Source organism: Camelus dromedarius, chromosome 16 (genome assembly GCF_036321535.1).
Source record: "Camelus dromedarius isolate mCamDro1 chromosome 16, mCamDro1.pat, whole genome shotgun sequence".
NCBI lineage: Eukaryota > Metazoa > Chordata > Mammalia > Artiodactyla > Camelidae > Camelus > Camelus dromedarius.
Window position 1 is genome coordinate 6,446,274 of NC_087451.1, and position 16,451 is coordinate 6,462,724.

Consider the following 16,451-nt stretch of genomic DNA (forward strand, 5'->3'; position numbering starts at 1 on the left):
TGTATTTAGTGCAGTTTGCAATTGAAAAGAAACTCTGTGTTCCCAACAAGCTAGGTGAAGGACGGCTTTCACACACACTTATCTCTGAGAACTGAGCATGTGGAGAGACGTTCTTTCATCTAACACAAAGGGAAAAGTTTGCAGGAGGAACTTTTACTCTGGATTCTCAGTCTGTTTCCGAAGGCCGGTTTGAAGTTCCTGCAAATTTCACTGTAAATCGAGTTGGAGCGAGTACCTCCCCATATATATGTATGGAATGCAGTTTGCAACTGAAAAGAAACTCTGTTTTCCCAACAAGCTAAGTGAAGGACGGCTTTCACACACACTTATCTCTCAGAACTGAGCATGTGGAGAGACGTTCGTTCATCTAGCATAAAGGGAACGGTTTGCAGGAGAAAGTATTACTCTGGATTTTCAGTACTTTTCCTAATGCCGGTAAGAAGTTCCTGCATGTTTCACTGTAAAACCGAGTTGGAGCGAGTACCTCCCCATAAATAAATATGGAGTGCAGTTTGCAACTGAAAAGAAACTTTCTGTTCCCTAAAAGCTATGTGAAGGACGGCATACACACACACTTATTTCTGAGAACTGAACATGTCGAGAGACGTTCGTTCATCTAGCACAAAGAGAACGGTTTGAGGAGGAACTTTTACTCTAGTTTTTCAGTGTGTTTCCTTGTACCGGTTTGAAATTCATGCAGTTTTCACTGTAAAATCGAGTTGGAGCGAGTACATACCCATATATATGTATGGAGTGCAGTTTGCATCAGAAAACAAAGTTTGTGTTCCCTACAAGTTAGGTGAAGGACGGCATTCACACACAGTTATCTCTGAGAAATGAGCATGTGGAAAGACGTTCATTCATCTAGCACAAAGGGAACGGGTTGCAGGAGGAACTTTTACTCTGGATTCTCAGTCTGCTTCCTAATGCCGGTTTGAAGTTCCTGCAGTTTTCCCTGTAAAACCGAGTTGGAGCGAGTAACTCCCCATATATATGTATGGATTCCACTTTGCAACTAAAAAGAAACTTTGTGTTCCCAACCAGCTAGGTGAAGGACGGCTTTCACACACTCTAAATTCTGAGAAATGAGCATGTGGAGAGACGTTCTTTCATCTAGCGCAAAGGGAACGGTTTGCAGGAGAAACTTTTACTCTGGTTTCCCAGTGTGTTTCCTAGTGCCGGTTTTAAGTTCCTGCAGTTTTCACTGTAAAATCGAGATGGAGCGAGTACCTCTGCATATATAACTATGGAATGCAGTTTGCAACTGAAAACAAAATCTGTGTTCCCAACAAGCTAGGTGAAAGACGACTTTCACACACACATATCTCTGAGAACTGAGCATGTGGAGAGACGTTTGTTCATCTAGCACAAAGGAACGGGTTGAAGGAGGAACTATTACTCTGGATTTTCAGTGTGTTTCCTAGTGACGGTTTGAAATTCCTGCAGTTTTCACTGTAAAACCGAGTTGGAACGAGTACATACCCACATATATGTATGGAGTGCAGTTTGCAACTGAAACGAAACTTTCTGTTCCCTACAAGCTAGGTGAAGGACGCCATTCACACACACTTATCTCTGAGAACTGAGCATGTGGAGAGACGTTCGTTCATCTAGCAAAAAGGGAAAAGTTTGCAGGAGGAACTTTTACTCTAGATTCTCAGTCTGTTTCCTAATGCCGGTTTGAAGTTCCTGCAGTTTTCCCTGTAAAAGCGAGTTGGAGCGAGTAACTCCCCATATATACGTATGGATTCCACTTTGCAACTAAAAAGAATCTTTGTGTTCCCAACTAGCTAGGTGAAGGGCGGATTTCACACACTCTTATTTTTGAGAAATGAGCATGTGGAGAGACGTTCTTTCATCTAGCGCAAAGGGAACGTTTTGCAGGAGAAACTTTTACTCTGCTTTCGCAGTTTGTTTCCTAGTGCCGGTTTCAAGTTCCTGCAGTTTTCACTGCAAAACCGCGATGGAGCGAGTACCTCCGCATATATAATTATGGAATGCAGTTTGCAACTGAAAACAAACTCTGTGTTCCCAACAAGCTTGGTGAATGACGACTTTCACAAACACATATCTCTGACAACTGAGCCTGTCGAGAGACGTTTGTTCATCTAGCATAAAGAGAACGGTTTGAGGAGGAATTTTACTCTAGATTTTCAGTGTGTTTCCTAGTAGCTGTTTGAAATTACTGCAGTTTTCACTGTAAAACCGAGTTGGAGCGAGTACATACCCATATATATGTAAGGAGTGCAGTTTGTATCAGAAAACAAAGTTTGTGTTACCTACAAGCTAGGTGAAAGGCGGCTTTCACACACACTTATCTCTGAGAACTGAGCATGTGGAGAGACGTTCGTTCATCTAGCACAAAGGGAACGGTTTGCAGGGGAAAGCTTTACCCTGGATTCTCACTCTTTTTCCTAATGCCGGTTAGAAGTTCCTGCAGTTTTCCCTGTAAAATCGAGTTGGAGCGAGTACCTCCCCATATATAAATATGGAATGCAGTTTGCAACTGAAAAGAAACTCTGTGTTCCCAACAAGCTAGGTGAAGTACGGCATTCACACACACTAATCTCTGAGAACTGAGCATGTGGATAGACTTTCGTTCATCTAGCACAAAGGGAACGGGTTGCAGGAGAAACTGTTACTCTGGATTCTCAGTGTGTTTCCTAGTGCCGGTTTGAAGTTCCTGCAGTTTTCACTTTAAAACCGAGTTGGAGCGAGTACCTCCCCATATATAATTATGGAGTGCAGTTTGCAACTGAAAAGAATCTTTCTGTTCCCTACAAGTTTGGTGAAGAACGGCATTCACACACACTTATCTCTGAGAACTGAGCATGTGGAGAGACGTTTGTTCATCTAGCACAAAGGGAACGGGTTGCAGGACGAACTTTTACCCAGGATTTTCAGTGTGTTTCCTAGTGCCAGTTTGAAATTCCTGCAGTTTTCACTGTAAAACCGAGTTGGAACGTGTACCTCCCCATATATATGTATGGAGTGCAGTTTGCAACTGAAATAAACTTTCTGTTCCCTACAAGCTAGGTGAAGGACGGCATTCACACACACTTATCTCTGAGAACTGAGCATGTGGAGAGACGTTCGTTCATCTAGCACAAAGGGAACGGGTTGCAGGAGAAACTGTTACCCTGGTTTCTCAGTGTGTTTCCTAGTGCCGGTTTGAAGTTCCTGCAGTTGTCACTTTAAAACAGATTTGGAGCGAGTACATCCCCATATATATGTATGGAGTGCAGTTTGCAACTGAAAAGAATCTCTGTGTTCCCAACATGCTAGGTGAAGGACGGTTTTCACACACACTTATCTCTCAGAACTGAGCATGTGGAGAGACGTTCGTTAATCTAGCAAAAGGGAAAAGTTTGCAAGAGGAACTTTTACTCTGGATTCTCAGTCTATTTCCTAATGCCGGTTTGAAGTTCCTGCAGTTTTCCCTGTAAAAGCGAGTTGGAGCGAGTAACTCCCCATATACATGTATGGATTCCACTTTGCAACTAAAAAGAAACTTTGTGTTCCCAACAAGCTAGGTGAAGGACGGCTTTAACACACTCTTATTTTTGAGAACTGAGCATGTGGAGAGACTTTCTTTCATCTAGCGCACAGGAAACGGTTTGCAGGAGAAAATTTTACTCTGGTTTCCCAGTGTGTTTCCTAGTACCGGTTTGAACTTCCTGCAGTTTTCACTGTAAAACCGAGATGGAGCGAGTACCTCCGCATATATAATTATGGAATGCAGTTTGCAACTGAAAACAAACTCTGTGTTCCCAAGAAGCTCGGTGAAAGACGACTTTCACACACACTTATCTCTGAGAACTGAGCATGTCGAGAGACGTTTGTTAATCTATCACAAAGAGAACGGTTTGAGGAGGAACTTTTACTCTAGTTTTTCAGTGTGTTTCCTTGTACCGGTTTGAAATTCATGCAGTTTTCACTGTAAAATCGAGTTGGAGCGAGTACATTCCCATATATATGTATGGAGTGCAGTTTGCATCAGAAAACAAAGTTTGTGTTCCCTACAAGTTAGGTGAAGGACGGCATTCACACACAGTTATCTCTTAGAAATGAGCATGTGGAGAGACGTTCATTCATCTAGCACAAAGGGAACGGGTTGCAGGAGGAACTTTTACTCTGGATTCTCAGTCTGCTTCCTAATGCCGGTTTGAAGTTCCTGCAGTTTTCCCTGTAAAACCGAGTTGGAGCGAGTAACTCCCCATATATATGTATGGATTCCACTTTGCAACTAAAAAGAAACTTTGTGTTCCCAACCAGCTAGGTGAAGGACGGCTTTCACACACTCTAAATTCTGAGAAATGAGCATGTGGAGAGACGTTCTTTCATCTAGCGCAAAGGGAACGGTTTGCAGGAGAAACTTTTACTCTGGTTTCCCAGTGTGTTTCCTAGTGCCGGTTTTAAGTTCCTGCAGTTTTCACTGTAAAATCGAGATGGAGCGTGTACCTCTGCATATATAACTATGGAATGCAGTTTGCAACTGAATACAAACTCTGTGTTCCCAACAAGCTAGGTGAAACACGACATTCACACACACATATCTCTGAGAACTGAGCATGTGGAGAGACGTTTGTTCATCTAGCACAAAGTGAACGAGTTGCAGGAGGAACTATTACTCTGGATTTTCAGTGTGTTTCCTAGTGCCTGTTTGAAATTCCTGCAGTTTTCACTGTAAAACCGAGTTGGAACGAGTACCTCCCCATATATATGTATGGATTGCAGTTTGCAACTGAAAAGAAACTTTCTGTTCCCTACAAGCTAGGTGAAGGACGGCATTCACACACACATATCTCTGAGAACTGAGCATGTGGAGAGACGGTCGTTCATCTAGCACGAAGGGAAAATTTTGCAGGAGGAAATTTTACTATGGATTTTCAGTGTGTTTCCTAGTGCCGGTTTGAAATTCCTGCATATTCACTGTAAAACCTAGGTGGAGCGAGTACATCCCTATATATATATTTGGAGTGCAGTTTGCAACTGAAAAGATACTTTGTGTTCCCAACAAGCTTGTTGAAGGACGGCTTTCACACACAATTATCTCTGAGAACTGAGCATGTGGAGAGACTTTCGTTCATCTAGCACGGATGGAAATGTTTGCAAGAGGAACTTTTACTATGGATTTTCAGTGTGTTTCCTAGTGCTGGTTTGAAGTTCCTGCAGTATTCACTGTTAATCGAGTTGGAGCGAGTACCTCCCTATATATATGTATGGAGTGCAGTAGGCAATTGAAAAGAAACTCTGTGTTCCCACCAAGCTAGGTGAAGGACGGCTTTCACACACTCTTATCTCTCAGATCTGAGCATGTGGAGAGACGTTCGTTCATCCATCACAAAGGGAAAGGGTTGCAGAAAGAAATTTTAGTCTGGATTTTCAGTGTGTTTCCTAGTGCTGTTTTGAAGTTCCTGCATTATTCACTGTTAATCGAGTTGGAGCGAGTACCTCCCCATATATATGTATGGAGTGCAGTTTGCAATTGAAAAGAATCTCTGTGTTCCCAACAAGTTAGGTGAAGGACCGCTTTCACACACACTTATCTCTGACAACTGAGCATGTCGAGAGACTTTGTTCATCTAGCACAAAGAAAACGGGTTGAGGAGGAACTTTTACTCTAGATTTTCAGTGTGTTTCCTAGTACCGGTTTGAAATTACTGCAGTTTTCACTGTAAAACCGATTTGGAGCGAGTACATACCCATATATATGTATGGAGTGCAGTTTGAATCAGAAAACAAAGTTTGTGTTACCTACAAGCTAGGTGAAAGACGGCTTTCACACACACTTATCTGTGATAACTGAGCATGTGGAGAGACGTTCGTTTATCTAGCACAAAGGGAACGGTTTGCAGGGGAAAGGATTACCCTGGATTCTAAGTCTTTTCCTAATGCCGGTTAGAAGTTCCTGCAGTTTTCCCTGTAAAATCGAGTTGGAGCGAGTACCTCCCCATATATAAAAATGAATGCAGTTTGCAACTGAAAAGAAACTCTGTGTTCCCAACAACTAGGTGAAGTACGGCATTCACACACACTAATCTCTGAGAACTGAGCATGTGGAGAAACGTTCGCCATCTAGCACAAGGGAACGGGTTGCAGAAGAAACTGTTACTCTGGTTTCTCAGTGTGTTTCATAGTGCCGGTTTGAAGTTCCTTCAGTTTTCACTTTAAAACCGATTTGGAGCCAGTACCTCCCCATATATATGTATGGAGTGCAGTTTGCAACTGAAAAGAAACTCTGTGTTCCCAACAAGCTAGGTGAAGGGCGGCTTTCACACACACTTATCTCTCAGAACTGAGGATGTGGAGAGACGTTCGTTCATCTAACACAAAGGGAAAATTTTGCAGGAGGAACTTTTACTCTGGATTCTCAGTCTGTTTCCTAATGCCGGTTTGAAGTTCCTGCAGTTTTCACTATAAATCGAGTTGGAGCGTTTACCTCCCCATATATATGTATGGAGTGCAGTTTGCAACTGAAAAGAAACTCTATGTTCCCAACAAGCTAGGTGAAGGTCGGCTTTCACACACACTTATCTCTCAGAACAGAGCATGTGGAGAGACGTTCGTTCATCTAGCACAAAGGGAACGGGTTGCAGGAGAAACTGTTACTCTGGTTTCTCAGTGATTTTCCTAGTGCCGGTTTTAAATTCATGCAGTTTTCACTGTAAAACCGAGTTCTAACGAGTACCTCCGCATATATATGTATGGAGTGCAGTTTGCAACTGAAAAGAAACTCTGTGTTAACAAAAAGCTAGGTGAAGGACGGCTTTCACACACAATTATCTCTCAGAACTGAGCATGTGGAGAGACGTTCGTTCATTTAACACAAAGGGAAAAGTTTGCAGGAGGAACTTTTACTCTGGATTCTCAGTCTGTTTCCTAAGACCGGTTTGAAGTTCCTGCAGTTTTCACTGTAAATCAAGTTGGAGCGAGTACCTCCCCATATATATTTATGGAGTGCAGTTTGCAACTGAAAAGAAACTCTGTTTTCCCAACAAGCTAGGTGAAGGGCGGCTTTCACACACTCTTATTTTTGAGAACTGAGCATGTGGAGAGACGTTCTTTCATCTAGCGCAAAGGGAATGGTTTGCAGGAGAAACTTTTACTCTGGTTTCGCAGTTTGTTCCTAGTGCCGGTTTGAAGTTCCTGCAGTTTTCACTGCAAAACCGAGATGGAGCGAGTACCTCCCCATATATATGTATGGAGTGCAGTTTGCAATTGAAAAGAAACTCTGTGTTCCCAACAAGTTAGGTGAAGGACGGCTTTCACACACACTTATCTCTGACAACTGAGCATGTCGAGAGACTTTGTTCATCTAGCACAAAGAAAACGGGTTGAGGAGGAACTTTTACTCTAGATTTTCAGTGTGTTTCCTAGTACCGGTTTGAAATTACTGCAGTTTTCACTGTAAAACCGATTTGGAGCGAGTACATACCCATATATATGTATGGAGTGCAGTTTGTATCAGAAAACAAAGTTTGTGTTACCTACAAGCTAGGTGAAAGACGGCTTTCACACACACTTATCTGTGAGAACTGAGCATGTGGAGAGACGTTCGTTGATCTAGCACAAAGGGAACGGTTTGCAGGGGAAAGGTTTACACTGGATTCTCAGTCTTTTCCTAATGCCGGTTAGAAGTTCCTGCAGTTTTCCCTGTAAAATCGAGTTGGAGCGAGTACCTCCCCATATATAAAAATGAATGCAGTTTGCAACTGAAAAGAAACTCTGTTTTCCCAACAACTAGGTGAAGTACGGCTTTCACACACACTAATCTCTGAGAACTGAGCATGTGGAGAGACGTTCGCCATCTAGCACAAGGGAACGGGTTGCAGAAGAAACTGTTACTCTGGTTTCTCAGTGTGTTTCATAGTGCCGGTTTGAAGTTCCTTCAGTTTTCACTTTAAAACCGATTTGGAGCCAGTACCTCCCCATATATATGTATGGAGTGCAGTTTGCAACTGAAAAGAAACTCTGTGTTCCCAACAAGCTAGGTGAAGGGCGGCTTTCACACACACTTATCTCTCAGAACTGAGGATGTGGAGAGACGTTCGTTCATCTAACACAAAGGGAAAATTTTGCAGGAGGAACTTTTACTCTGGATTCTCAGTCTGTTTCCTAATGCCGGTTTGAAGTTCCTGCAGTTTTCACTGTAAATCGAGTTGGAGCGTTTACCTCCCCATATATATGTATGGAGTGCAGTTTGCAACTGAAAAGAAACTCTGTGTTCCCAACAAGCTAGGTGAAGGTCGGCTTTCACACACACTTATCTCTCAGAACAGAGCATGTGGAGAGACGTTCGTTCATCTAGCACAAAGGGAACGGGTTGCAGGAGAAACTGTTTCTCTTGTTTCTCAGTGTGTTTCCTAGTGCCAGTTTTAAATTCATGCAGTTTTCACTGTAAAACCGAGTTCTAACGAGTACCTCCGCATATATATGTATGGAGTGCAGTTTGCAACTGAAAAGAAACTCTGTGTTAACAAAAAGCTAGGTGAAGGACGGCTTTCACACACAATTATCTCTCAGAACTGAGCATGTGGAGAGACGTTCGTTCATTTAACACAAAGGGAAAAGTTTGCAGGAGGAACTTTTACTCTGGATTCTCAGTCTGTTTCCTAATGCCGGTTTGAAGTTCCTGCAGTTTTCACTGTAAATCGAGTTGGAGCGTTTACCTCCCCATATATATGTATGGAGTGCAGTTTGCAACTGAAAAGAAACTCTATGTTCCCAACAAGCTAGGTGAAGATCGGCTTTCACACACACTTATCTCTCAGAACAGAGCATGTGGAGAGACGTTCGTTCATCTAGCACAAAGGGAACGGGTTGCAGGAGAAACTGTTACTCTGGTTTCTCAGTGATTTTCCTAGTGCCGGTTTGAAGTTCCTGCAGTTTTCACATTAAAACCGAGTTGGAGCGAGTAACTCCCCATATATATGTATGGAGTGCAGTTTGCAACTGAAAAGAAACTTTCTGTTCCCTACAAGCTAGGTGAAGGACAGCATTCACACACACTTATCTCTGAGAACTGAGCATGTGGAGAGACGTTTGTTCATCTAGCAAAAAGGGAACGGGTTGCAGGAGGAACTTTTACTCTGGATTTTCAGTGTGTTTCCTAGTGCCGGTTTTAAATTCATGCAGTTTTCACTGTAAAACCGAGTTCTAACGAGTACCTCCGCATATATATGTATGGAGTGCAGTTTGCAACTGAAAAGAAACTCTGTGTTAACAAAAAGCTAGGTGAAGGACGGCTTTCACACACAATTATCTCTCAGAACTGAGCATGTGGAGAGACGTTCGTTCATTTAACACAAAGGGAAAAGTTTGCAGGAGGAAATTTTACTTTGGATTCTCAGTCTGTTTCCTAAGACCGGTTTGAAGTTCCTGCAGTTTTCACTGTAAATCAAGTTGGAGCGAGTACCTCCCCATATATATTTATGGAGTGCAGTTTGCAACTGAAAAGAAACTCTGTGTTCCCAACAAGCTAGGTGAAGTGCGGCTTTCACACACTCTTATTTTTGAGAACTGAGCATGTGGAGAGACGTTCTTTCATCTAGCGCAAAGGGAATGGTTTGCAGGGGAAACTTTTACTCTGGTTTCGCAGTTTGTTCCTAGTGCCGGTTTGAAGTTCCTGCAGTTTTCACTGCAAAACCAAGATGGAGCGAGTACCTCCCCATATATATGTATGGAGTGCAGTTTGCAATTGAAAAGAAACTCTGTGTTCCCAACAAGTTAGGTGAAGGACGGCTTTCACACACACTTATCTCTGACAACTGAGCATGTCGAGAGACTTTGTTCATCTAGGACAAAGAAAACGGGTTGAGGAGGAACTTTTACTCTAGATTTTCAGTGTGTTTCCTAGTACCGGTTTGAAATTACTGCAGTTTTCACTGTAAAACCGATTTGGAGCGAGTACATACCCATATATATGTATGGAGTGCAGTTTGTATCAGAAAACAAAGTTTGTGTTACCTACAAGCTAGGTGAAAGACGGCTTTCACACACACTTATCTGTGAGAAATGAGCATGTGGAGAGACGTTCGTTGATCTAGCACAAAGGGAACGGTTTGCAGGGGAAAGGTTTACACTGGATTCTCAGTCTTTTCCTAATGCCGGTTAGAAGTTCCTGCAGTTTTCCCTGTAAAATCGAGTTGGAGCGAGTACCTCCCCATATATAAAAATGAATGCAGTTTGCAACTGAAAAGAAACTCTGTGTTCCCAACAACTAGGTGAAGTACGGCATTCACACACACTAATCTCTGAGAACTGAGCATGTGGAGAAACGTTCGCCATCTAGCACAAGGGAACGGGTTGCAGAAGAAACTGTTACTCTGGTTTCTCAGTGTGTTTCATAGTGCCGGTTTGAAGTTCCTTCAGTTTTCACTTTAAAACCGATTTGGAGCCAGTACCTCCCCATATATATGTATGGAGTGCAGTTTGCAACTGAAAAGAAACTCTGTGTTCCCAACAAGCTAGGTGAAGGGCGGCTTTCACACACACTTATCTCTCAGAACTGAGGATGTGGAGAGACGTTCGTTCATCTAACACAAAGGGAAAATTTTGCAGGAGGAACTTTTATTCTGGATTCTCAGTCTGTTTCCTAATGCCGGTTTGAAGTTCCTGCAGTTTTCACTATAAATCGAGTTGGAGCGTGTACCTCCCCATATATATGTATGGAGTGCAGTTTGCTACTGAAAAGAAACTCTGTGTTCCCAACAAGCTAGGTGAAGGTCGGCTTTCACACACACTTATCTCTCAGAACAGAGCATGTGGAGAGACGTTCGTTCATCTAGCACAAAGGGAACGGGTTGCAGGAGAAACTGTTTCTCTTGTTTCTCAGTGTGTTTCCTAGTGCCGGTTTTAAATTCATGCAGTTTTCACTGTAAAACCGAGTTCTAACGAGTACCTCCGCATATATATGTATGGAGTGCAGTTTGCAACTGAAAAGAAACTCTGTGTTAACAAAAAGCTAGGTGAAGGACGGCTTTCACACACAATTATCTCTCAGAACTGAGCATGTGGAGAGACGTTCGTTCATTTAACACAAAGGGAAAAGTTTGCAGGAAGAACTTTTACTCTGGATTCTCAGTCTGTTTCCTAAGACCGGTTTGAAGTTCCTGCAGTTTTCACTGTAAATCAAGTTGGAGCGTGTACCTCCCTATATATATTTATGGAGTGCAGTTTGCAACTGATAAGAAACTCTGTGTTCCCAACAAGCTAGGTGAAGGGCGGCTTTCACACACTCTTATTTGTGAGAACTGAGCATGTGGAGAGACGTTCTTTCATCTAGCGCAAAGGGAATGGTTTGCAGGAGAAACTTTTACTCTGGATTTTAAGTGTGTTTCCTAGTGCCGGTTTGAAGTTCCTGCAGTTTTCACTGTAAAACCGAGATGGAGCGAGTACCTCCGCATATATAATTATGGAATGCAGTTTGCAACTAAAAACAAACTCTGTGTTCCCAACAAGCTTGGTGAATGACGACTTTCACACACACTTATCTCTGACATCTGAGCCTGTCGAGAGACTTTTGTTCATCTAGCACAAAGAGAAATGTTTGAGGAGGAACTTTTACTCTAGATTTTCAGTGTGTTTCCTAGTAGCGGTTTGAAATTACTGCAGTTTTCACTGTAAAACCGAGTTGGAGTGAGTACATACCCATATATATGTATGGAGTGCAGTTTGCAACTGAAAAGAAACTTTCTGTTCCCTACAAGCTCTGTGAAGTACGGCATTCACACACACTTATCTCTGGGAACTGAGCATGAGGAGAGACGTTCGTTCATCTAGCACAAAGGGAACGGGTTGCAGGAGAAACAGTTTCTCTTGTTTCTCAGTGTGTTTCCTAGTGCCAGTTTGAAGGTCCTGCAGTTTTCACTTTAAAACCGAGTTGGTGCGAGTACCTCCCCATATATATATATGGAGTGCAGTTTGCAACTGAAAAGAAACTCTGTGTTCCAAACAAGCTAGGTGAAGGACGGCTTTCACACACACTTATCTCTCAGAAATGAGCATGTGGATAGACGTTCGTTCATCTAGCACAAAGGGAAAGGTATGCAGGAGGAACTTTTACTCTGGATTTCAGTCTGTTTCCTAATGCCGGTTTGAAGTTCCTCCAGTTTTCCCTGTAAAAGCGAGTTGGAGCGAGTAACTCCCCATATATATGTATGGATTCCACTTTGCAACTAAAAAGAATCTTTGTGTTCCCAACAAGCTAGGTGAAGGGCGGCTTTCACACACTCTTATATTTGAGAATTGAGCATGTGGAGAGACGTTCTTTCATCTAGCGCAAAGGGAACGGTTTGCAGGAGAAACTTTTACTCTGGTTTCGCAGTTTGTTTCCTAGTACCGGTTTGAAGTTCCTGCAGTTTTCACTGCAAAACCGAGATGGAGCGAGTATCTCCGCATATAGAATTATGGAATGCAGTTTGCAACTGAAAACAAACTCTGTGTTCCCAACAAGCTTGGTGAATGACGACTTTCACACACACATATCTCTGACAACTGAGCCTGTCGAGAGACGTTTGTTCATCTAGCCCAAATAGAACGGTTTGAGGAAGAACTTTTACTCTAGATTTTCAGTGTGTTTCCTAGTAGCGGTTTGAAATTACTTCAGTTTTCACTGTAAAACCGAGTTGGAGCGAGTACATACCCATATATATGTATGGAGTGCAGTTTGTATCAGAAAACAAAGTTTGTGTTACCTACAAGCTAGGTGAAATACGGCTTTCACACACACTTATCTCTGAGAACTGAGCATGTGGAGAGACGTTCGTTCATCTAGCACAAAGGGAACGGTTTGCAGGGGAAAGCTTTACCCTGGATTCTCACTCTTTTTCCTAATGCCGGTTAGAAGTTCCTGCAGTTTTCCCTGTAAAATCGAGTTGGAGCGAGTACCTCCCCATATATATGTATGGAGTGCAGTTTGCAACTGAAAAGAAACTTTCTGTTCCCTACAAAATATGTGAAGGACGGCATTCAGACACACTTATCTCTGAGAACTGAGCATGTGGAGAGACGTTCGTTCATCTAGCACAAAGGGAAAGGTTTGCAGGAGAAACTTTTACTCTGGATTTTAAGTGTGTTTCCTAGTGCCGGTTTGAAGTTCCTGCAATTTTCACTTTAAAACCGAGATGGAGCGAGTACCTCCGCATATATAATTATGGAGTGCAATTTGCAACTGAAAACAAACTCTGTGTTCCCAACAAGCTTGGTGAATGACGACTTTCACACACACTTATTTCTGACAACTGAGCCTGTCGAGAGACTTTTGTTCAACTAGCACAAATAGAACGGTTTGAGGAGGAACTTTTACTCTAGATTTTCAGTGTGTTTCCTAGTAGCGGTTTGAAATTACTGCAGTTTTCACTGTAAAACCGAGTTGGAGTGAGTACATACCCATATATATGTATGGAGTGCAGTTTGCAACTGAAAAGAAACTCTGTGTTAACAAAAAGCTAGGTGAAGGACGGCTTTCACACACAATTATCTCTCAGAACTGAGCATGTGGAGAGACGTTCGTTCATTTAACACAAAGGGAAAAGTTTGCAGGAGGAAATTTTACTCTGGATTCTCAGTCTGTTTCCTAAGACCGGTTTGAAGTTCCTGCAGTTTTCACTGTAAATCAAGTTGGAGCGAGTACCTCCCCATATATATTTATGGAGTGCAGTTTGCAACTGAAAAGAAACTCTGTGTTCCCAACAAGCTAGGTGAAGGGCGGCTTTCACACACTCTTATTTTTGAGAACTGAGCATGTGGAGAGACGTTCTTTCATCTAGCGCAAAGGGAATGGTTTGCAGGAGAAACTTTTACTCTGGTTTCGCAGTTTGTTCCTAGTGCCGGTTTGAAGTTCCTGCAGTTTTCACTGCAAAACCGAGATGGAGCGAGTACCTCCCCATATATATGTATGGAGTGCAGTTTGCAATTGAAAAGAAACTCTGTGTTCCCAACAAGTTAGGTGAAGGACGGCTTTCACACACACTTATCTCTGACAACTGAGCATGTCGAGAGACTTTGTTCATCTAGCACAAAGAAAACGGGTTGAGGAGGAACTTTTACTCTAGATTTTCAGTGTGTTTCCTAGTACCGGTTTGAAATTACTGCAGTTTTCACTGTAAAACAGATTTGGAGCGAGTACATACCCATATATATGTATGGAGTGCAGTTTGTATCAGAAAACAAAGTTTGTGTTACCTACAAGCTAGGTGAAAGACGGCTTTCACACACACTTATCTGTGAGAACTGAGCATGTGGAGAGACGTTCGTTGATCTAGCACAAAGGGAACGGTTTGCAGGGGAAAGGTTTACACTGGATTCTCAGTCTTTTCCTAATGCCGGTTAGAAGTTCCTGCAGTTTTCCCTGTAAAATCGAGTTGGAGCGAGTACCTCCCCATATATAAAAATGAATGCAGTTTGCAACTGAAAAGAAACTCTGTGTTCCCAACAACTAGGTGAAGTACGGCATTCACACACACTAATCTCTGAGAACTGAGCATGTGGAGAGACGTTCGCCATCTAGCACAAGGGAACGGGTTGCAGAAGAAACTGTTACTCTGGTTTCTCAGTGTGTTTCATAGTGCCGGTTTGAAGTTCCTTCAGTTTTCACTTTAAAACCGATTTGGAGCCAGTACCTCCCCATATATATGTATGGAGTGCAGTTTGCAACTGAAAAGAAACTCTGTGTTCCCAACAAGCTAGGTGAAGGGCGGCTTTCACACACACTTATCTCTCAGAACTGAGGATGTGGAGAGACGTTCGTTCATCTAACACAAAGGGAAAATTTTGCAGGAGGAACTTTTACTCTGGATTCTCAGTCTGTTTCCTAATGCCGGTTTGAAGTTCCTGCAGTTTTCACTGTAAAACGAGTTGGAGCGTGTACCACCCCATATATATGTATGGAGTGCAGTTTGCAACTGAAAAGAAACTCTGTGTTCCCAACAAGCTAGGTGAAGGTCGGCTTTCACACACACTTATCTCTCAGAACAGAGCATGTGGAGAGACGTTCGTTCATCTAGCACAAAGGGAACGGGTTGCAGGAGAAACTGTTTCTCTTGTTTCTCAGTGTGTTTCCTAGTGCCGGTTTTAAATTCATGCAGTTTTCACTGTAAAACCGAGTTCTAATGAGTACCTCCGCATATATATGTATGGAGTGCAGTTTGCAACTGAAAAGAAACTCTGTGTTAACAAAAAGCTAGGTGAAGGACGGCTTTCACACACAATTATCTCTCAGAACTGAGCATGTGGAGAGACGTTCGTTCATTTAACACAAAGGGAAAAGTTTGCAGGAGGAACTTTTACTCTGGATTCTCAGTCTGTTTCCTAATGCCGGTTTGAAGTTCCTGCAGTTTTCACTGTAAATCGAGTTGGAGCGTTTACCTCCCCATATATATGTATGGAGTGCAGTTTGCAACTGAAAAGAAACTCTATGTTCCCAACAAGCTAGGTGAAGGTCGGCTTTCACACACTCTTATTTTTGAGAACTGAGCATGTGGAGAGACGTTCTTTCATCTAGCGCAAAGGGAATGGTTTGCAGAAGAAACTTTTACTCTGGATTTTAAGTGTGTTTCCTAGTGCCGGTTTGAAGTTCCTGTAGTTTTCACTGTAAAACCGAGATGGAGCGAGTACCTCCGCATATATAATTATGGAATGCAGTTTGCAACTAAAAACAAACTCTGTGTTCCCAACAAGCTTGGTGAATGACGACTTTCACACACACTTATCTCTGACATCTGAGCCTGTCGAGAGACTTTTGTTCATCTAGCACAAAGAGAAATGTTTGAGGAGGGACTTTTACTCTAGATTTTCAGTGTGTTTCCTAGTAGCGGTTTGAAATTACTGCAGTTTTCACTGTAAAACCGAGTTGGAGTGAGTACATACCCATATATATGTATGGAGTGCAGTTTGCAACTGAAAAGAAACTTTCTGTTCCCTACAAGCTCTGTGAAGTACGGCATTCACACACACTTATCTCTGGGAACTGAGCATGAGGAGAGACGTTCGTTCATCTAGCACAAAGGGAACGGGTTGCAGGAGAAACAGTTTCTCTTGTTTCTCAGTGTGTTTCCTAGTGCCAGTTTGAAGGTCCTGCAGTTTTCACTTTAAAACCGAGTTGGAGCGAGTACCTCCCCATATATATATATGGAGTGCAGTTTGCAACTGAAAAGAAACTCTGTGTTCCAAACAAGCTAGGTGAAGGACGGCTTTCACACACACTTATCTCTCAGAAATGAGCATGTGGATAGACGTTCGTTCATCTAGCACAAAGGGAAAGGTATGCAGGAGGAACTTTTACTCTGGATTTCAGTCTGTTTCCTAATGCCGGTTTGAAGTTCCTCCAGTTTTCCCTGTAAAAGCGAGTTGGAGCGAGTAACTCCCCATATATATGTATGGATTCCACTTTGCAACTAAAAAGAATCTTTGTGTTCCCAACAAGCTAGGTGAAGGGCGGCTTTCACACA